General features: G+C 43.9%; 1 protein-coding gene across 9 annotated transcripts in view; it reads right to left on the bottom strand.

Moving 5' to 3' along the window:
• ripor3 (RIPOR family member 3) overlaps positions 1–22397 on the bottom strand; it is a 240440-nt gene extending 218043 nt beyond the window's left edge. For 5 of the 9 annotated variants that reach the window (XM_068048182.1, XM_068048180.1, XM_068048184.1 and 2 more), the window contains exon 1: positions 22266–22395. The gene's annotated coding sequence lies outside the window, so the exon portion shown is untranslated. Of the gene's footprint in view, positions 1–22265 lie in introns of all 9 variants that reach the window. The other 4 variants (XM_068048187.1, XM_068048186.1, XM_068048189.1 and 1 more) reach the window with 3 other exon arrangements.
• Between the last annotated feature and the right edge of the window lie 1036 nt (positions 22398–23433).

The following is a 23433-nucleotide window of genomic DNA, read 5'->3' as shown; positions in this document are numbered from 1 at the left end:
GGCCACATGCAGGGCGCGATCCAGTGGCACCATCATGGACAGTAAGGCCACCACCAGCATAGGCGTCGCACAGGCCTTTGTCAGGCGACTAACAATGCTCATCTATGTGTTTGCAGGAAACAATAGCCCACAATGCGAAGGAAAGGGCGAAGACCGACGTTGGTATTTCATTCCTCGCAATTCTGACCCCCATGAAGGAGGAGGCACTAGAACCTGGAGGATAGCATGGGGACTGTTCCATTGCTGATGATAGAGAGAGAGCGAGAGAGAGAGAGTCATAGAGAGATACAGCACTGAAACAGGCCCTTCAGTCCACTGAGTCTGTGCCAACCATTAACCACCCATTTATACTAATCCTACATTAATCCCATATTTCCTACCACATCCCCACCATTCTCCTACTACCTACCTACACTGGGGCAATTTACAATGGCCAATTTACCTATCAACCTGCAAGTCTTTGGCTGTGGGAGGAAACCGGAGCACCCAGTGGAAACCCACGCAGTCACAGGGAGAACCTGCAAACTCCGCACAGGCAGTACCCAGAACCGAACCTCGTTCACTGGAGCTGTAAGGCTGCGGTGCTAACCACTGCGCCACTGTGCCGCCCAATGATGAGACAGGAGTGGAGACACAGGATAGATGGCCGCATTGATAGGCACAAGAAAAACTCTGGCAAACACAAGGCGTAGTGCTCATGTGTCCACCACAGGTCCACACTAGTCTTCTGAAGGGAGTGATGGAATGCGCATGATCCTCGAATTAATCTTCTCTCTCATGCAGGACAAATGCAACAGCAGACCGCTCCAGAGATCGGGGGACAACATCCACCTCTGAGGAGGAAGAGGGAACCTCAGAGGATACACCGTCAGTCACATTGTTCCCCCACACACTCTGCCTGCACAGATACTCTCACGTCGGTGGGTATCTGTTCGCGAGTACACCTGCGGTCACAATCTGGTGAGCACATCACAGACGTGCCCGAGCAGCTGACAGAGGCTGTGACAGCTGAAACCACTGATACTAGGAGGACTGTGAGAGGCCAGGGCAATACTGAGCTTCAGGCTGATGACATGCCTCCAAAGTCATCAGCAAGGTGGCAGATGCTGGAGCTACAGCATGAGGTGAAGAACAGCATGAGGTGAAGAACATCTGGCGGATCTTCCAGAGGGTATGCCCTTCCTGACATGGACAATAGAGACGTACATCCAGGCCATGAGTACTGCCATGTCTCTGTCGTGTGCGCGTTTGGCTATCTCCATTGAGTAATTGGCGACCCTCATGGAGAGTCATATCCAGCAGTTCACACAGTGGATGCTAGAGATGTACATGGACCTGCATGCCATTGCCAACTCCATGAGCCTTGTACAGCAACGGCTGGGCGAGAGGAAGGCAAGGCACCTGGACTCACTGCCAGATGAGAAAGGGCAGCAGAACAGCTGCCTGATACATCTGGGGGCTCCTCTCAGAGCACTCCTGTCATGGGAAGAGGCCCCTTGGCCCTTCTGTCAGTGACATCAGCACATCACTTAACCATGATGACAAAGGAGCCTCCTGCACTTGTGCAGGAGGCCCTCAGTATACCGAGGCCCTCCAGGCCTCAGGCAGCCAGGGAACAATGGCAAAGGTCATCCCAAGCCATTGGGCAGCAAGGTCAGCAGCCTGCCTCCACCTCAGCTGACAGCGCAGGGGGAGCGCCACGTAGAAGCACACAAAAGAGTGTTAAGGAGAGCACTTAGCTGCACTCAGGGTTTGCGGGTGAATATTTTTTGGAAGCATGCAACCTAGAAATTCTTTTGTTCTCCAATGAATGTGTGATGTGGCAAGGCATGGGATTTCCTTGCATCTCTTGTGGGCCGCTGGGGCTACAGGAGCACCCTGGCTACACCAAATTGTTTGATGGGTGGGACCACACTGCTTGAGTTTGAGGCATTCCTCATGCTGCAGTGTAATGTGTTACTGGATGCAGGTTAATGGCAAGGTCAACAAAGGAGCTGGCAACATGGCTGCAGAGTGCTGTAGCTTTATTGAATTCCATGGATCTTTCACAGAGGATCATGTGAACCCTGCCTGTATTAGCACATTCCAAGCCTTATTTGCGCGTATCTCATGGCACCTTGCCTGTGATCCCTGGGATTCTTCACCAATCTGTGCCTGGCCATCATCTTCCTCCATCTCCTCACCATCGGAAGAGGCATCATGCTCCACGATCTCATCATTGTTCAATTGCTCGCCCCTTCGTAATGCACAGCACACCACCATGATGCACAAGACCCTTGTTGAGGCATACTGAAGGGTATCTGAACCACATCTTCAAAAGCCAGATGGCCTGCCTGATGGCCGCTCAAGCTGTGCCTTGGCAGGTGTTGTACCTCTCCTCTGCAGCAGTGATAGAGTTCCTCACAGGAACATCTTCAGTAGCCATGTCTTCAATGGGTAGTCCTTGTCACCCAGTATCCATCATGGAAGACACACTATGTGGCAGAGGATGGTGGGTGGAGGGGGGTGGCAGTGAGGGAAGAGGTCTGTAAAGGTCTGGCACCTGGGACTGCCTTACTATGTAGGTACATGTCTGCTTCCTGGGAACCAAGCACACACATGCAGGAAGCACTTGCTGTGATCACAGACCAGTTGTAAATTGAGCAAATGGAAGCCCTTCCTTTAGATGAAGGTTGCTGCCTGATCCATGGGAGCCTTGATGGCCACATGCGTGTATTCATTTGTACCCTGCAGCTGGGCGAATCCATCAATGGCCCCAAATCCTCTGGCCCTCTCAGCCTGACTTTCTGGATTGGTGTGAAAGCGCACAAGAGGCTGACCCTCTTGAAAATGGCATTGGTGACCATCTTGATGCAGTGATGACCCGCAGACTGGGAGCTCCCACCCCAGTGGATCCATGGAATAGTTCAGAGGCTAGAAATTCAGCACCAAAATGACCTTCAAGCAATGGGTGTCCACCGCTTCCCATTGGGCTCAGCTCATCCTCCACCATTGCACACAGCTCTGTGATGGCCTCCCTGGAGAGGCAGAGCCCCACTGCCTGTGGCTGCAGCTCTCTCTCTCTCTGATGCTCCCCCACACTGGAGGAATCGAAACCTGAGTGGATGAGGCCCATGGCATGTGGAGTCACTCAATTTCCAGGGTCTCACCACCCCTGCTTAACCCACACCAGTGCTAGCTCTGAGATGGCACCCTGCAGTGGTTGCAACTTTTCCCCTTCTCGCGACTGATAATGCAAATACCTGCCCTGTACCACCCTCCCTGCCAAGCCAGGCTAGGCTTTACGATGGCTGATGTCTGGAGCCAGATCTGACCTCCCATTAGCTCACCGCCTGCTTATACCAGGTGAGGCTCTGAACCCCAAAGGTTCCCGTGCATTGCTAGAAAGATCAGAAAACCCTAGTAAAATTGAAGTTAATTGCTTGTTTAATGTATAATGCTTAATTATGTGCCCGCCACATTTAAGCACGAGGTACTCCCACCTTGCCAGCCACATTTCACAATATCTTCTTGTGATGTGAAGCCGCTTTCCATCCCAATATTCTGAGCCCCCGCCTCCCAGCTTGACTCCAATAGACCAGGAAAATTCAGCCCAGTGCTACAAAAGATAAGAAATGCAATGCACTGGTATTATATCAATTTAATTGCAGAGGCAACTTGTCTGTTTCCAGTTAGTTCATAAGTTCACATATTAGAGAATTTGCCTTTTGAACAAATCGAGTTGAAGTTCAAAGGTTGCCAGTTACTCAACTTCAACAAAATTAGGTTTTGTGCGTTCTCATTCAGGCCAGTAGAAAAGAGATACACGGAATCCGAGTGCTCCATATTGTGGAAGAGAAAAACTGATAGTTACAGTTTATTCTGATTAAACTCTAATTGGTGTTCGATAATCAAAGATTTCAATATACACGGCAAATCCAAGGACCCAGGATACCTTAGCCTTTGGCCCAGAGGGTTGATGTATAGTAACAAGAAAAAGTTGTTTCTAATTTACAGTACTTCTCAAATTTTATGAGTGACAACAGTTGGCTGTCATTAAATAAAGAACAATTGGGGTAATTTTCACCTTGTAACTCAACATTGTCATATTGTCACCAATAAATCATTGAGTTCTCCAGAATATAAAAACAATGAAGTATTTTGTGAGACACTTGTACTAACAGCACTCCTTCATGTGTCTAAATTTCTGTTTATTACCAGAAATAATCTACAAACATGTTCACAACAGAAACATTTGCCATAGAACACAAAGTGCACTCACAAATCCTGATTATATTACATTACGTTATGTCAAAAAGGAACGTAATAATTTTAACTGGTTATAGCAGTTTATATTCAGATCAAATAACAAGATGCTAGTGTGGCCATGTTGTTACCATAGCAATATACCTTCCAGACTGATATGATATATTGTAACTTCTGCTATCTTGTAGATACAGGAAGTAAGTCCTCGTGGGCTATGAGGACTGTGTAGGCAAGATAAAACCCTACATGTCTATCATTAGCAAAAAGGCATGATCCAACAGGATATTTGCTGTTTCAATTTAAAAACATTATGTAAATTTGTAGACTTTTTTCCCTCCTTCCTGGAAGCACTGGGGTGTAGTTCTACAGATGCTGTTGCCTTCCAATAATTCTCCCAAATAGCCATTCTACCTGTGTGAGCCTAAGAAGTTAGCATCAGTAAGTTATTTGACTGTGGAGGCATTATAGTTGAACCTGATGTTTTCCTCACACCATGTCTACACATCCACTTTCCAGGTACTGGATAGAGATTATGAATAAGAAAGGGGACATTGGGTGATTTTCCCAAAAGCCCGTACCAATATTCCCCTTGAGGTCAGCTAATTCAGAGTGCAATAGAAACGTTACCTGGAACCTTCCTGGCCTGTTCAATATCAGATAATACAGTTGACAAAATACAATCGAGAAAACATCACAAATCTTGCCCTTTGACATTGCTAGACTGAGGTAAGACTAAAGGCTGGATTTTAAGCCCCCCCACCGAGGCGGGATCGGAGGCGGGGGGGGGGGGGCGGGGGAGGGGCACGGAGTATCACGACGGGTGGAGGGGGCAAGCGGGGTGGAGGGCCCGTCACCTCCCTGTTACCCAGCAATCTTCCTGGGGGCAGGATAGACCGACGGTGTCCTTCCCACCCAGAGGTCAAATGAGGCCCTTAAGTGGCCTATTAACGGCCAATTTAGGGCCCTCTTCCTATTGCCACTAGGATCTTACCAGCGACAGGGTGAGGGGAGGGATTCCTCCGCCGTGCAGGGAAGACGCCTTTTAAAACGAGGCGCTCTCCCTGTGGGATTGGGATAGGGTCCCTCCTCTGTGGGCAATTTGTGGCCCATGGAGGACTCCCACTAGGAACCCATTCACCCCACCGGGACACCCCTCCCGCATGACCGCGATACCACCCCACAGCCCTTCTGGACTGGCCCCAGCAACCCCGCCTCACCTACCTCTTTTTTTTTAAATTTCCAAAATATACTTTATTCATAAAAATCTGTAAAAATTACATTGCCAAATAGTTTCAAACAGCACCAAAAAATACAAACATTGCAAGGGAGATCAGTTTCCTTCAATACAATCATGAGTTGCTTCACAACCCTTCCATTTCACATTTGTCATGCCAATTACATTTTTACATTTACAGCAAATGAAAATTTTCCCGATACAGTTCGAGGGGTTTCCCATGGATCCAGCCCCTCAGTTCAGCTTGGTGGGGGGACCTTACACTGTGGTCTTTCCCCATTGAGCCTTTGCTGCGGTTGCCCCAAGCTTTAGTGCGTCCCTCAGCACGTAGTCCTGGACCTTGGAATGTGCCAGTCTGCAACATTCGGTCGTGGACAACTCTTTGCGCTGGAAGACCAGCAAGTTGCGGGCAGACCAAAGGGCGTCTTTCACCGAATTGAAAGTCCTCCAGCAGCAGTTGATGTTTGTCTCGGTGTGCGTCCCTGGGAACAGCCCGTAGAGCACAGGCTCCTGTGTTACAGAGCTGCTTGGGATGAACCTCGACAAAAACCACTGCATCTCTTTCCACACCTGCTTTGCAAAGACACATTCCAGGAGGAGGTAGGCAACCGTCTCTTCCCCACCACAGCCACCGCGGGGGCATTGCGCGGAGAGGGCGAGACTTCGGGCGTGCAGGAAGGATCTGACGGGGAGGGCCTTTCTCACCACCAGCCAAGCTACATCTTGGTGCTTGTTTGAAAGTTCTGGTGATGAGGCATTCCGTCAAACGACTCTGGCCATCTGCTCAGGGAACCATCCGACAGGATCCCCCGTCTCCTTTTCCCGTAGGGCCTTGAGGACATTCCGTGCAGACCACTGCCTGATGGATCGGTGGTCAAAGGTGTTTTCCCGCAGAAACTGCTCCACGAAGGATAGGTGGTACAGCACGGTCCAACTGCATGGAGCGTTCTGTGGCAATGTGACCAGGCCCATCCTTCGCAACACCGGGGACAGATAGAACCTCAGCACGTAGTGACACTTGGAGTTTGCATACTGGAGGTCTACATACAGCTTGATGCAGCCACACACGAAGGTGGTCATCAGGATGAGGGCCACGTTGGTTACATTTTTCCCGCCCTTATCCAGAGGTTTGAACATCGTGTCCCTCCGGACCCGGTCCATTTTAGACCCCCAGATGAAGCGGAAAATGGCTCGGGTGAACGCCACAGCGCAGGAGTGGGGTATGGGCCAGACCTGCGCCACGTACAGCAACAACGTGAGCGCCTCACACCTGATGACCAGGTTCTTATCCACAATGGAGAGAGATCGCTGCCCCCACATGCTCAACTTTTGTTGTACCTTGGCTACTCGCTCCTCCCAGGTTTTGGTGCACGCCCCGGCCCTTCCGAACCATATCCCCAACACCTTCAGGTAGTCTGACCTGACGGTGAAGGGGACAAAGGATCGGTCAGCCCAGTTCCCAAAGAACATGGCCTCGCTCTTGCCGTGGTTAACTTTGGCTCCCGAGGCCAGTTCGAACTGGTCGCAGATGCTCATCAGTCTGCGCACGGACAGCGGATCCGAGCAGAAGACGGCGATGTCATCCATGTACAGGGAGGTTTTGACCTGAGTGCCTCCACTGCCTGGGATTGCCACCCCTCTTATGCTCGCATCCTTCCTAATAGACTAAGCAAAGGGTTCAATACAGCAAACAAACAAGACCGGGGAGAGAGGACAGTCCTGTCTGACTCCAGATTAGATCGGGAAACTTTCCGATTCCCACCCATTGATTGAGACTGCGCTACTGATGTTTGCGTAGAGCAGTTTGATCCAATTGCAGATTCCCTCCCCAAACCCCATTTTGGAAAGCACGTCCATCATGTAGGTGTGCAATATCCCGTCAAAAGCCTTCTCCTGGTCCAGGCTGATGAGGCAGGTGTCCACCCTCCTGCCCCGCACATAGGCGATCGTATCCCTGAGTAGTGCGAGACTATCAGAGAAAGTCCTGCCGGGTACAGTACAGGTCTGATCGGGGTGGATCACCAACTCCAGAGCAGACTTGAATCGACTGGCTATGACTTTGGACAGAATCTTATAGTCAACATTAAGCAGTGAGATGGGCCGCCAATTTCTGATTTCTGCCCTCTCCCCCTTCCGCTTGTAAATGAGGGTGATGATGCCTTTCCTCATGGATTCTGACATGCTGCCGGCCAGGAGCATACTCTCGTATACTTCCAGCAGGTCCAGGCCGACCCAGTCCCACAGGGCCGAGTACAACTCGACCGGTAAGCCGTCGCTTCCGGGAGTTTTACTCGTCTCGAAGGACTCGACGGCCTTTGTCAGCTCGTCCAGAGTTAGCGGCTTGTCCAGTCTCTCCCTCCTGCTGTCATCTAAGACCTCTGTGATAGATGACAGGAAGGACTGGGAGGCTCTGCTGTCTGTGGGCTTCGCATCACCGCCTCACCTACCTCTTGTCCGGGGTTCCACCACTGGGCCTAGCTCCCAGTGGTGTTGCCGACACTGTTGAGCTGCCAGCCCTCTGATTGGCTGGCACCTCTTGGTGACGGGATCCCCATCCCTTGATTCTGCCTCCTAAAAGTTTGATGCAAAAAGACCGGAGGATCACACTAGGGGGCCGAGAAAATGCAGAGGCGGGGTTCCCCCCACCTTTTAGGCCTGGCGTCGGAAGCCCCACCTCCAGCACAATGTCCAGCCCTAAATCTTACTTCGACTTGTGAAATCTCCACCCATTTCTGCCTGGCAAAATGTATTAATATGTAAACAAAAACAGGACATCACCCCATAATAAAAGAAGATCACATGTGACAGGTAATTCTAGAAGCTCTTAACAACCAGATATCAGCTTTTACTGTGTTGTTGGGATTCATCTGAAAATTTGGGATGAAAATGGGGGAAACATTTTTTGCAGAAAAAAGATTTATAACAAAGAATTTATTGGCAAAATCTTTAATTTGGATTACCACACATTGAATACCAATGGCGTTCTTTTCGCTACAAAACTGCTGACCTTAAAACATCCACAAAAATGCTTGAATGCAGTAATATTTCTGAGGGCTACACTTTATAGATGAATACGACATCAGTAAGTTGAAAATACATTGTTTTAAATGTGTTACAAGAAATGTTAGCTACATAAAAGGTATAATTGTGAAAGTTAGATTGTAAAAATGCTATGTTCTTTCCTTGTTGCATATTTCACCTGTCACATCACCTTTCTAGGTTCAACTTTAGCATGGAGAACTACATCAGCCAAAAGACCATGGACTATACATCAACAGTGCCCTGGGAGTATGGTGGGAAGATGAATGGATGGCACCTGTGCACTCAGATGTTCTATCCAAAATGTTAACCCATCTTTTTCCTTTACTGATGCTGACTGTCCTGCTGCCTATTTCCACCAGTTTCTCTTTGTTTCAGATTTCTGGTTTCTTTTTATAGGTCTACGGACCAAGGATATTTAGATGCTTTGAAGCACGTGGGCTACGTATTGGTATAACGCGTATAATTGTAACGTGTAATGATAATAGTAATGACAATAACAGAGACTGTATTATACAAAGTAATAAAACATGGATTTGATAACAGATTGCAAGACTCACTATAATCACTGACTCAGAGGAGGTGTCAGGACTAGGCTCTCACAAGGTAGAATTACAGAAACAGGCCATTATCATGTTCGGGCTTTCTTTTTTTACTGTGTGTTGGTATAGTATCCATTTGGTTAAGAATTTTTTTTGATTGAGTGTTAAGTCATTGGCATCGTTCTAACAACCATCAAGTGTACAAACCACTTTGGAAATGTTGCTGAATTTTATGGAAATAACCATTCAGAGCATGTTAACAATTCTTAGTGGTGGCCATGTTTGTTTTTATTACTAGGATTACATTTTCAAAGTTTTGAATGTTTAATTAGAGGTAAATTGATCAGAGGAATTCAAGTGTCTATCATTAACCATAATAGTTGCCATTTTTGCTGTTTACTGCCTGTGAAAAGTAGGGGTGTGGGTGTGGGGAGTGGGGGGGGGGGCGAAGTAAGTCACACTGGCTAAGTGTCTTGCTTCTGATAATTAACAACAATATGCTTTATATAGAACCTTTAATATAAAAAATATTCAAAAGGTATGAGACATGTCATAGAAGGAGTTAAGGACAGTTGAGACACATGATAATGTGTTTAAATTAGCAGAAGACAAAGACCCTGTTCACCTCAGAAATTAATTACAGTAGCAGCTTAAAAGCCCATTTACCACAGGCCGAAACTGGAATCTGCTGAATTGCTGAAGGTAGCACAAACAGCAGAGAGAGTAATGCACCATATAAGGCAATGTACAAACTTAACACCAAACATCGAGTTAAGGGAAATAAGCAAGAGATTTGAATGTATATAAAGGGATGATTCTATTAAAGCTATGGTACTATCTGTAGTATAACAACATGTAAGGCTTAATGCTAGAGACAATGAGAGCAACCCCTCCCACTGTAAGGATGATGCTGTAACAAGCACTGGGTAATGGGCTGGAAAAGAAGAGAGTAGCAGTTCAAAGGATGCTAGTTTAGGAGGCTTGAGGACAATATAAATAGGGATGTGTAAATAAAAGAGTTATTCGTTGACCTTTTGAGACTTTCTCAATAATGCCCTAGCTTTGCAGCAACTACAACAACAACACACAACATGGTGGCAATGATTAAAACGACCAGAAAGTATTGACAATCACCTTACTTCGTGACGTAGCACCAAGAGAACAGCAGATCTCGTCGGGGGACAGCAACGAACTCCAGAGCTGCTCCATAGGTGAAGAAGGCATGGATGGTCATTGAGTCAGCTGTGCAAGCTTTCAGACTGCATCACAATACTGTGGTACTCTGGAACAGCAAATCCAGGTCCAACGATTGGGTTCTGAGTCCCAGTGCCGGGCAACGGTCCACGATCAGGCGAGAGAACTTTAAGAGGCGCCATTGTTGGAAAATGGCGCACTGAGTTAAAATACAAAGGGGACAGAGGTCAATCTTGGACAAAAAGGTGACTTGGAAGTCAGGTGGAGTTAGCAGCCATTGCTTAATCAGACCACAGAGAAAGCGCGGGAATTGTCGGAAAGCATGGGAACCGTGAACGCCTCCATTAAAGCCAAGATGATTTAAAAAGAAAGGGGAACACCCTAAAAAGCCTAACAAAGCCTAGGAAACCAAAATGCATCTAAAATTTGGAATGCCTGAAACCTTCCACGATCAGGAAGGACCCAATCAGGTACAAAATTGGCCCTTATGGAGAAAAAGATTCCTACGTTTTAGGATTGCTACCCAATTCCATACTAAATCAGAAACAGAACAAGTAAAAACTCTCTTATACTCTATGGGTGCAATAGTGGATGACATGATTGTGAGGCAAGGGATAAACGAGGCTTCTGATAAATTTGAGAATGTACTTCAAGCCTTTGATGAATATTTCAATATGAATATTTCACAGAAACAAAATTCTGGAAAGAGCAAAATTTAACATCTGAGTCCAGAAGATAGACAAATCTGTTGATACTTTGATAAATGATCTGTACAGATTGCCTGAGGGATGTGACTATGGAGAATTAAAGGCGGAACTGATAAGGGACCGAATAGTTGTCGCAATAGCTGATGAATCTTTGTCAGATCTATTACAATCGAAAGATGACCTTACACTTGAGAAGGCAATTCAGATCGTATGACAAAATAAAGCCATTTTGCAGGCTGAAGAGATGCCGTGGATTGGAAGAAATCCAATGACTGTGCAGTTCTTGAACCAAAGACAGAGAGGTAATCTGTAGAGAAGAAGACACACACAGGTGAGAAAATGCATCACAGCGGGAAACAATGCCAGCGCTGTGGAACCAGGAAGACCTACAGACAGGAGCAATGCCCAGCTAGTAAAGTTTCAACTGTAAAAAGACTGGGAATTATGGGAAAATGTGCCAGAGCAAGATCTTTTCGTTCAAAATCACAACGCAAAAGACCTTCACACGAAGAGCGGTGAATGAAGTGCATCAACTTCCTGAAGAAAAGGAACCAGGAGATTTCCAAGGAGAAATTAATGAACCAAATCAAGGATTTTGGACAGCAGACAATTATGTAAACGGACACCTAATGATTTTAAATTGGACACAGGTGCTAGTGTCACAGTTCTATCAGACCAAGAGCCGCGGTTGATCAGACACAGCCTACAACCGGTTGGGCACACAGTTGCATAGTCTGGGGGGACCCAACTGAAAGTGAAGGGTAAGCTTCAAGCAACTGCAATATAGAGGGAGACAAATTATGGAAATCTTATACATCTTGCAAAACCAAGAATTTTCCCTCCTTAGCAGGAAAACATGCTTAGTCCTGCATCTGATCAAGAAGATTGAGGAAGTCAAACAGCCACAGGTAAACAGTTGCTTTCAAGCAGACTACCCGAAACTTTTAACAAGTCTCAGAAGATTCAAGACAAAGTATAGAATCACACTTAAAGAAAATGCCAGGCCAGTGTGTATCTTCACACCCAGAAAGATGCCTCACCATTGATGAACCAAGTTCAAGACCAGTTGAAAGAGATGATAAGAATGGGGGTCATTTCTCCGGTTACGCAACCAACGGAGTGGTGTTCGACCAAGGTTCCTGTCCCAAAACAGAATGGAACTCTGCGTATTTGTGTGGATTTAACGCAACTTAGCAAAGCAGTGGTGCACAAGATTCACCCAATGTCCGCAGTGGATGACAGCTTAGTGAAATTATCTCAGAGCACCATGTTTATCAAACTCGATGCCAATAGTGGGTTTTGGCAGGTACCTTTACATGATACCTCAAGATTACTAACCACATTTATAACACCTCTCAGGAGGTTTTGTTTCAATCAGTTACCCTTTGGGATAACTTTCGCGCCAGAGATCTTCCAAAGGTTTATGTCTAACATTTTAGAAAGACTCAGAGGAGTTACTTGTCACATATATGATATCCTGATACATGGGTAGTCAGTAGAGGAACATGACCACAGAGTTCGAACAATTCTACAACGAGTTCAAGAAACCTTTGAACGAGAAGGGCGAATTTTCCAAGACCTCAATTTGTCTCTTGCAACACCTAGTAAGCAGTAAAGGTATAATGGCAGAGCCACAGAAGACAAGAGCCATTACAGAATTCCCTACTCCTACTTCCATTCAGCAGCTCCAAAGATTCCTGTGAATGGTGAATCAATTAGCCAAATTTCTCCCTCATTTAGCACAGGTAACAAAACCGCTAAGACAGCTTCTCAGAAATGTTGAAGTGTGGTGTTAGAGTTCACACCAAGAACAAGAATTCCAGAAGATTACAGAGATGCTCACATCACCAGACATCTCATAACTTACCAACGATGATAGCTGCAGACGCCTCCTCCACTGGGTTTGAGGCAATCCTTTTCCAGGAGTAACCTGATGGTTCTCGCAGGCCGATGTACTACGCATTTACAGCTTTGTCCGAGACGGAGACAAGGTATGTGGTAATTGAAAAAGAAGTACTAGTCGTCACATGGGAATGTGAGAAATTTTCTGACTACATTGTTGGATTGAGGGTTGTTATCGAGACAGACCATAAACCTTTGGTATCTTTGTTGGACAAAAAGGAGATAGCAAAAATGCCTCCAAGAATCCAAAGATTCCATTTAAGATTGATGAGATATATGTATGAGACTGTATATGTCCAGGGAAAGATGCAAACGTCTGCTGATGAGCTATCCAGAGCAACAGTAGACCATCCAACACAAGAAGATGTGAATTTTGTTGACAAGATTGAGTCATACTCACAGTATGCTGCATAAAATTGGCAAGCAAGCATACAGAAACTGCAAGAAATTCAAATTCCCCCAAAAAATGAAGGATCTATTCACATAATGCAGTATTGCACACAAAGGTGGCCACAAGAACATCCTTGTGGGAAAACAATGAAAACTTTCTATGAATATAGAAAATACTTCACAATTATCAACAATTTGCTGGTTTATAACAACAGACTAGTCATTCCTAGTTCACTGAGATTGGATATTTTAGAATGTCTATATCAAGGCCATATGTGAATAATAAAGTGCAGAACAAGGGCACAATCAGTGTGATGGCCAGGGATATCCAAAGATATCGAAAATCTGATCCAGAACTGCCAGATCTGTACAATACAAAGGCCAGAACAATGTGAACCTCTGTTAACTACTCAATTTCCGACCCCAGACCTTGGCAATGGCTGGGTATGGATTTATTCATATTCCATGGGAAGTCCTACATAATCATCATTGATTACTTCTCAAGGTGGATAGAAGTGAGTAGGTTACATTCAACAACAATTGAAGCAGTTGTAAGAGTTCTACAAGACATTTTTGTGACACATGCTATCCCTGATGAGGTACTGTCAGACAATGGAACACAGTTTGTGCATGAATATTTCACACAGTTTGCGACAAGAATGGGATTTCAACAAGTTCACCACATTATCCATAGTCGAATGATGAAGCGGAAAGAGGTGTAAGAACCATAAAGTCCTTATTGAAGAAGAATGAAAACCTTCCAACCTCTTCTAACTTATTGATCTACACCGTTGATGTGTGGACTATCACCTGTAGAGTTACTGATGGCAGGAAGACAAGAACGCAACGTCCTGTGTTTCCTAACAAATTGCTTCCAGGATTGAATGTCCGGGACTATGAGAGAGTGAGAAAACAGGAAAACACTTATAGAAGGCAACAAACTTGAAATTACAACAAAAGATTCTGTGCCAGAGACTTATCGAAACTGAATAACGGTCAAAGACTATAGATACATGACCTGGAAAGGGAAGGTAGTGTAATCCACAGAGAAGAAAACTACCAGAGATTGTATGTGGTACACACAACAGAAGGAAACATACATAGAAATAGAAGAAACATTATCTCTATTCCCCAGAAGCAACAGTCAATCATTCATTTGGAAAACCCAGGTGAAGATGAACCAACCCAAAGCAAACAGAATACAACAATCCTTAGTAAAGATCAATCAAGTCAGTGATCCAAGCTTACAAGGAAGACTATTGATCACCCCAATCAGACTACAAGAAGATTGGGGAGAGTCGCAAAAACTCCTAATGGACTAAATCTGTGAAGTCAGAGACTTGGGGGGGGGGGGGGGGAGAAAGAATAGTAGATAAAGTCAAGAATGTATATATGTTTAAGAAAATGTTGGTTAAAGACTTGGGGGGAGATGTAGTATAAGGACACATAAGGGTTAATGCTGGAGACAGTGAGAGCATCCTCTCCCACTATAAGGGTTAAGATGTAACAGGCAATGGGCTGGAAAAGAAGAGAATGGCAGCTCGAAGGATGCTAGCTAAGCAGGCTTGCAGAGAGTGTAAATAGGGATGTGTAAATAATAAGTGTTAATAGTTGACCTTATCCAGACTCTGAAACTTTCTCAATAACGCTCCAGCTATGCCACAACTACAACAACAACAAACACTATCTGAAGGGCTTGTGCCTAAAATTGACTATAACCTGCTTATTGCATTGTAACATTGAAGTAAAGGCAAGAGAAGAAACAACGACTGAGTCTGCCGATCATTTTACCCAATGGATTTAATTTTGTTTAATGTCAAAAGACAAAAATAAGTCAAAGGAAGAAAGGATTAGTGGCTAAGACATGGTTCAAGAGTTAAGAGAGGTGACTGAAAGGTTGGTTGAACAGATGAGTTTTGAGAATGTTTTAAAGGTGGGCAGAGAGGTGGAGGTATTTAGGCAGAGAACACCAGAGAGTAGGTGTGACGTGGCTGGATACTGTTAAAGCAATTAATGTGATTGTTGTTATCTTAAGTTGAATTCTTATCATAAAGTTTAATTCTTCGATGGTGAAAATGTTTTATTTTCTAGATTCTAGATAGAAATCTTTCTATCAGGTAGAAAATCTTTCCTGCCAGATGTGCCCTTCTCCCTGTAATTTGGAAGGTAGCCCCCGCTAATGTTCAAGGTGGAAATAGTGTCCAATTCTGGGTGCCACACTTTAGGAAGGACTCTGCATCAATGTCTGAGTAACCATTCCCACCATGGCTGTGCAACCTTGAAGCAGGTAAACTGACTGTATAAATATGCATATCTATTTACCCTCCTGTAAATGCCATGATACGAAAATGTATTTGTACTACATAACCATTGTAAGATCCTTCTCTTTAAAAAAATTTCAAGAAATAAAATATATTGCAACTCTAGATAACAAGTTAACTGGGCACCACGGGATATTAAACATTTTCATGAGTGATGGAAAGAAATGATTTCAACTGACACAAAACTTCACTCACATCAAAAACACTGAAGGAAGTATGATTTCATAGCCTTGATTGTTTTGCAGAAGATATATTATAAATGGTACTCATGTTTAAGGATATACTGGGGCAAATCTTCCATTGTTGACTTATCAATAGCTGGGATGTACCCACTCGTATTGACTATGGCCAACCCTGCTGGATCTGCCAGGCTTGACCATAAAGTTGATAGGTAAATTGGCCATTATAAATTGCCCCTAGTATAGGTAGGTGGTAGGTGAGGATGTGGTAGGAATATGGGATTAGTGTAGGATTAGTATAAATGGGTGGTTAATGGTCGGCACAGACCCGGTGGGCCGAAGGGCCTGTTTCAGTGCTGTATCTCTAAATAAATAAATAATAATTCGTAGTGAGTTTCCAGGGTGTATTGAGCTTCCCACTAGGAGTTTCCACAATGGGGTATGAACATCTGGCACTAACACAGCTTTTAAGGGGAAGTGGTTATATGTGGTTAAAAGAAGTTAAGTCAAACTTCCAAAAGGCTGACTTCTCCTGCAAGTGGATTTTTGGTCTTTTTAATTTTAAATACTCCCCTACACTATGCATAACAATGGTTGATGCGAGGGACAAACAGCAAGCAATGGTAGGAGGCAAACAATGGAAAATATATCAGATGTTGTGTTTCCACCATTTTTATGCCATTACAATACACCTGCCCATTACTAACATGGTTTCCATGAATTTACCACTTCATTTACACTAGAAAGCTAGTTGAACTTGAGCAGAAAAACTAGCATTGTCTACAGCCTTCTGGACTCTGCACTGAGTTCAACAATTTCACAGCACTACCTTTATTATTTTGTTTTTTATCCATGTGCCTGTTTTTCATGTAGACAGAGCTGCTCATTATTCTGCTATTAACACTCTCTCTGGACTAATGCTTTGTCTTTCACCACAAGCATTAACACACTCTTTGCCTTTGTCCCAGGACAACTTTGTCATTTAATCTCTCCTGCCCTCTGCCCTATCACACACCTTACCCACCCACCCCCCTCACCATCCCCCCATCACTTTCGCTTGCTTAAAATTATAATATAGGGACAGGTGGGGATGTGGTAGGAATATGGGATTAGTGTAGGATTAGTATAAAATGGGTAGTTGATGGTCGGCACAGACTCGGTGGGCCGAAGGGCCTGTTTCAGTGCTGTATCTCTAAACTAAACTAAACTAAAACCTAATTCTTTTCTAACCTTTGTCAGTTCTGCTGAAAGGTCACAGACCTGAAACATTAACTGTTTCTCGCTCAACAGATGCTAATCTAACAGATGCTGCCAGACCTGCTGAGTATTTTTAGCACTTTCTATTTTTATTTCAGCTTTCCAGCATCCATAGTATTTTGTTTTAATATTATTGTTTTTAAAGAACTTTGTTTAATTGTAGGTGCTAAAAACTGATCCTTAAAAAGCTAATTGTAAATTCTGAAACTGGTGAAAGTTGCAATAAGACGAGGTTGGAAAAGTTAGGACTGTTCTCGTTGGAACAGAGACGGTTAAGTGATGACCTTATAGAAGTCTTCAAGATGATGAGAGATGTTGATAGAGAAAAACTGCTCCTTCTCATGAGTGGGTTAATAACTGGAGGACATAGAGTTAAAATCATTGACGAAAGATCTAAAGGGGAGGTGAGAATATATTTTTACACACGGAAAGTTGTCAGGATCGGGAACTCTCTACCTGAAAAGGTGATAGAACCTGATTCCATAAGTAATTTTAAAAGGGAGTCGGACAGGTACTTGAGGATGACAGACTTACAGGGTTACGAACAAAAAGCATGGGGTGTGGGACTAAGCATGACTGCACTCTCAAAGAGCCAGCACTGGCATGATGGGCCAAATGGCCTCCTTCTGTGCTTTAAGTTTCTCTGATAATCCTAAAGTTAGAACAGATTCCATGTATGATAGGGTAATATATTGCTACAATAAGTATTGGTGATCTACATTGAATATTTTACTCTATAATTTGTGGGTTTTATGCTTGAGGAATTTATCAAAATCGATTATGAGATTTTATAATAAATTATCTGATATACATACTTAACTTTGCAACTACATTTTGTAACACCGAACACATTGCTCAGTATGAGATAAAACAGGTGAACTTATCGTTTTCTATATGTGTAACATATCAACATAACTCTTATGATGTAATGCACTTAGTGCAGAGACCCATGTGATGGGGGACCAGATAAGTAATTCTGCCATGGATGTCAGCTCACCTGCTTTGCAGCCCACATCGTGTTCTATTCATTGAAATTAATATCCCTCATAAAATACTTAAGTGGCAGCTATAAGCCAGGTAAGATAATCATGTGATATAAACTAAAACCAAAAAGTGCTGAAAATGCTCAGCAGGTCTGGCAGCATCTGTGGAGAGAGAAGCAAAGTTAACGTTTCAGGTCGGTTTCAGGCAAAGGTTAGAAATGTAATAGGTTTTAAGCAAATAAAGTGGGGGTGGGGCAAAAGAGAACAAACGGGAAGGTGTTAATAGGACAGAGGGTCACAGAGAATAACTGACAAGGAGCGCATGGAGCAAAGGCAATGACAAAGAGTGTGTTAATGGTGTGGTGAAATACAAAGCATTAGTGCAGAAAGGGTGTTAAATGACAGAACAATGAAAGCCCGAGCCAAAAGAAAAACATGAAAAAAAGGTGGGCAGGCACATGGTAAAAAAGTGTAATGATGAAACAAACTAAAATAAAATGAAATAAAAATAAAAAATACAAAGTAAAACTAAAAAAAAGAGGCGAATTATGCTCTGAATTATTGAACTCAATGTTCAGTCTGGTAGGCTGTAGCATGCCGAATGAGGTGATGTTCCTCGAGCTTGCATTGATGTTCACTGGAACACTGCAGCAATCCCAGGTCAGAGATGTGGACATGAGAGCAGGGGTGTTTGTTGAAATGGCAAGAGACAGGAAGCTCAGGGTCATGTTTTCGGACTGAGTGGAGGCGTTCCTCAAAGCGGTCACCCAATCTGCGTTTGGTCTCCCCAATGTACAGGAGGCCACATTGTGAGCGGCAAATACAGTATACAAAACTGAAAGAAGTACAAGTAAATTGCTGCTTCACCTGAAAGGAGTGTTTGGGGCCTTGGATAGTGAGAAGGGAGGAGGTAAAAAGGCAGGTATTACACCTCCTGTGATTGCATGGGTAGGTGCCGAGGGAAGTGGACGAGGTGTCGGGGGTAATGGAGGAGTGGACCAGGGTGTCGTGGAGGGAACCATCCCTTCGGAATGCTAACAGGGGAGGGGAGGGGAAGATGTGTTTGGTAGTGGCATCATGCTGGATATGGCGGAAATGGTGGAGGATGAACCTTTGGATGTGGGGGCTGGTGCGTGGAAAGTGAGGACAAGGGGAACCTGTCGCGGTTCTGGGAAAGAGGGGAAGAGGTGAGAGCAGAGGTGCGGGAATTGGGCCGGACACGGTTGAGGGCCCTGTCAACCACAGTGGGGGGAATCCTCGGTTAAGGAAAAAGGCTCTCATGACCACATCTCTGTCCTGGGATTGCTGCAGTGTTCCAGTTAACATCAATGCAAGCTTGGGGAACAGCACCTCACTTACCGATTAGGTACACTACAGCCTATCGGACTAAATATTGAGTTCAATAATTTCAGAGCATGACTGCCGCCCCCCCCCCCCCCCCCCACCTTTTTTTCAGTTTTACCTTTTTTTTTATTTTATTTCGTTTCATTTTAGTTTGTTTCATCATTTTCTTACCATGTGCCTGCCCACTTTTTGTTCATGTTTTGCTTTTGGCTAGGGCTTTCATTATTCTGTCATTTAACACCCTCTCTGCACTAACACTTTGTATTTAACCACACCATTAACACACGCTTTGGGCTGAATTTTACTCGGGCGTCCCGGCACCCCTTAAACTTAGTACGACGCCCACATTCAGCGGCCGCTGAGGAGCCCCCGCGATATTTCGCACCGGGGCTCATTTCAATAGTGGGGACAGAGCACCCGCCCCCGATGACGTAAAGGGCCGGCATCCGCGTCCCCGGCAATGGTGGCCGACGCCATTTTTAAAGGGCTTTAAGCCCTTACCAATAAGTGTAATTTTTAAAGGGATAATAGAAATGACTTTTATTACATATAAAAAATAAGTGATGGAGACCCTTCTCCAACCCCCGCAATGGTGATTTCAGTCAATGAAATGACCATCAATTGCTTGTACAAATACCCAAACTTTCCCCTTCAACCTTCAATCTTTTGCCCTCCAACCCCTTCCTACCACCCCCACATCCAATAAAAATTGATTTCCCTGCTCCTCCACCTCTCCCGCCCTGAAAATGTTATTCCTCCTCCTCCTCTCCACCAGGTTCTCGCCTGGAACTCCGCACAGAGTTCCGAAGGCACATGGAGCTCGAACAGCAGCTGCAATATTGGAGTGGGGTGGCCACTGCTTGCAGGTAAGTTTATTTAAATATTTTAAATGTTTATTTGCATATTTAGATGAAGGGCCCGCTGCCATGCGGCGGGGGGCGGGTGGGGCCGCACCGAGGTCCCACTGCCACCGGTAATATGCAGCGGGCCCTTCTCGACATCGCAGGGAGAGGTGGGCCTCTCCCCACAGCATTTTACCATGACCCGTGGCATTGAGGGGCCAGTAAAATTCAGCCCTTTGTCTTTGCCCATGAGCTCCTTGTCAGTTTTCTCTGTGACCCTCTGTCCCATCAACACCTTCCCATTTGTTCTCTTTTGCCCCACCCCCACTTAATTTGCTTAAAACCTATTATATTTCTAACCTTTGCCAGTTCTGATGAAAGGTCACTGACCTAAAACATTAACTTTTCTTCTCTCTCCACAGATGCTGCCAGAGCTGCTGAGTATTTCCAGCACTGTTTGGTTTTATTTCAGATTTCCAGCATCTGCAGCATTTTGCTTTTATTAAGATAATCATGTGGATCAACTGATGTTGTAAACCTCAGAATCTGTCTTCTCAGAGTTTATAGGGTTAACTGAATCATGTAACAAACGTAACAGCAACAAACCTTTGCCTTTATATCTTACATTATTTTTCCCGTCACAAATCCTTTCACATTTGCAAAAGCTAACAGCTTAATACGTCAAGGAAGAAAATAAAGCACCTGCATTGATATAGTGCCTTTCATGTCCTCAGAACATTCAAGTGCAAGTGCAGAGTCAAAGTCCACTAATGACTATACGAACAGAGCCTTGTATGGTGACAGCATTCTGAAGCATTCCTAACAAATCTATAAATTAGTACTGAACTGTCCTTGCAATTTCCCCACAAGCCATCATGGGTTCCTGCAATACACAGTGTAACATGAACTCAACACAAAGCTCTTTGGATTGATCAGAACTCTGACAAGGATAATCTTAGCTAAGCACACAACTACATTGAGACAATGTAATAACTGAGGCAAATTACTTTTATTAGTCACAAAAAATCCTCTTAAAGGCAAAGGGATAAAAAATTCCATTTATTTTTACATTATCCTCGGCTTGTTTCACTAATCGACAACATACACAGTAGAAAGTAGCAATTTGCACACATCTGGTGGTGAATGTTGGTTAATGTTTCATTTTCACCTTATGTGATGTTTCGCTGAGTAAGTTGTATGCACATTATAGCAGGGGAGCTGATATTTGAGAGCAGGGTAAGCAATGTTGATGACCAAAGAACTGGTATTAATCTTCTGCTATTTCAGAAGGATACTGGATAATAGTGATATAAATGGCACACATCTCCTTTACTGATAACAGTATAGCTAATAAATGTGCTGTACATACAACTGTATGAACTATTATTAACTTTTATGCTGCATGTATACTGTAAAAATAGCAACATAAATTAGCACCATCACAAAAATCCATATACCAGCTGGAAATGGCACAAATATTTTACAGTATCAAGTGAAAAGAATCCTAGAATAATAGAATTTTACAGCACAGAAGGAAGCCATTCTAGCCATCGTGTCTGTGCCAGCTCTTTGAAAGAGCTATCCAATTAGTCCCATTCCCCTTCTCCATCCCCATAGCCCTACAAATTTTTCTGTTTCAAGTATATATCTAATTACCTTTTGAAAATTACTACTGAATCTACTTCCATCACCCTCTCAACTAGTGCATTCCAGATGATCATTACACATTGCATTAAAAAAAAGCATTTGAAGTTTTCAAGGATCATTTTGTGGAACAAATTACTTCAGCTCAAACATGCAGGCTAGCTTCTAGGCTGAATGATATTTAGAGTGCAAGACTATGAAACAATCATTGGTTACAGTCAGACTATCCTGAATATCCAATGCAATGTCAGTTGACAAATGCATAGAAGTGTTTCATGTGACAATTAGTCCAGCCTCTTTTACAACAATCGTTGTTTTCTGTATAGTAAATGTGTAGTACCTGTCCCACAGATAGAAATAATTGTAACCCAACATAATTTACAGGTCTCATACACAAGCCATTTACATTTCTTGACATACTTCTAAAAATTGCTCTGCTCACCTCTGCGTAATGTCTTGATGTCTTGATTGCTTCTGAGGTCACTTATGACTCAATGAACTGTAGTTTTTTTTCACACTGAAGTGGGTTTTGCAAGAAGTACGTAAGGCAACAGTGTGCACGTTACTGATAGAAGTTTATCTTAGGAGTGGTCATTGGTAATGTATTCAAAAAAGAAAATTCCAAGAAGCAATTAAAGAAGTTGGTAACAAGCATCAACTTTCTGTTCTGCTGGTGTTTCAACATGCTGTTACTGTACGGGTTGGAGAATAATCTCTATTTTTCCACCTATTTCCTGTGGTGCAGTGGAGCTAACGCTGGAACTGTTAAACTAGTTCTTAAATTAACAGTATGCTGAGTCTGTATAATGTTTCCAGTACGATATCAGCTGCATGCCATTAATCAAACATCTGTTTTTATTTTTTAACTGGATTTTATGTTTTTCTCTTTTACCTGGGATGCTCAGGAGAGTCATCATAATTCATGTAAACATTACTCTTTATTAGATTTTAGAAGTATATATATGTAAAAAAGATATCCTACTCATTTATTATGGGGCTGTATGTTTAAATACCTGGAGTTCAGTATTGTAGACATGATTCTTTGAAATCAGATCTGTGATTGGAACCTTGTAGGTAACAGTGTGAACTGTTCCTTCCAGTGCACAGTCTTGTTAGCAGTGAGCACACCTTGGAAAATCAGGGCTACAGTGTTGTATCCCTATGTCTGCTCCTGTACTTACTGCTAGACAGCCTCAGTTGAAAGAATTATCCCCATCACGTTTTCCCAATAAATCCTCAACATCGTTAAAGTTAGGATTAGCTATTTTAAAATGTATGTCTAGCTCCCCTGGTGGAATATCGGGTAAGGGCACTAGCTGGTGTAGTACTGATCTGACAGACCAGGTTGAGTTCAGCTAAAGCAGTAATAGGAACTATAAATGTCCTTGTGCCTCTTGATTAAAGCATGATTACCGCTTCTGATTGTTATCTACTGATCCCCACTGAAAAGTGTAGTTTTATGTGAATGGGCATGGTTGTGATTACCCCCACTGTTGCTTAATCTGATAACATTTATTGTTTATTATACATGAAGAAAGACCTCTTGGTCTTAGGGTTACCAACTCTGGTTGGACGTTACCCTAGCGGTTTCATCACATGACATCCTGCCT

The sequence above is a fragment of the Heterodontus francisci genome, chromosome 16 (assembly GCF_036365525.1).
Source record: "Heterodontus francisci isolate sHetFra1 chromosome 16, sHetFra1.hap1, whole genome shotgun sequence".
NCBI classification, from domain to species: domain Eukaryota; kingdom Metazoa; phylum Chordata; class Chondrichthyes; order Heterodontiformes; family Heterodontidae; genus Heterodontus; species Heterodontus francisci.
This window is presented reverse-complemented; position numbering and strand designations above follow the sequence as displayed.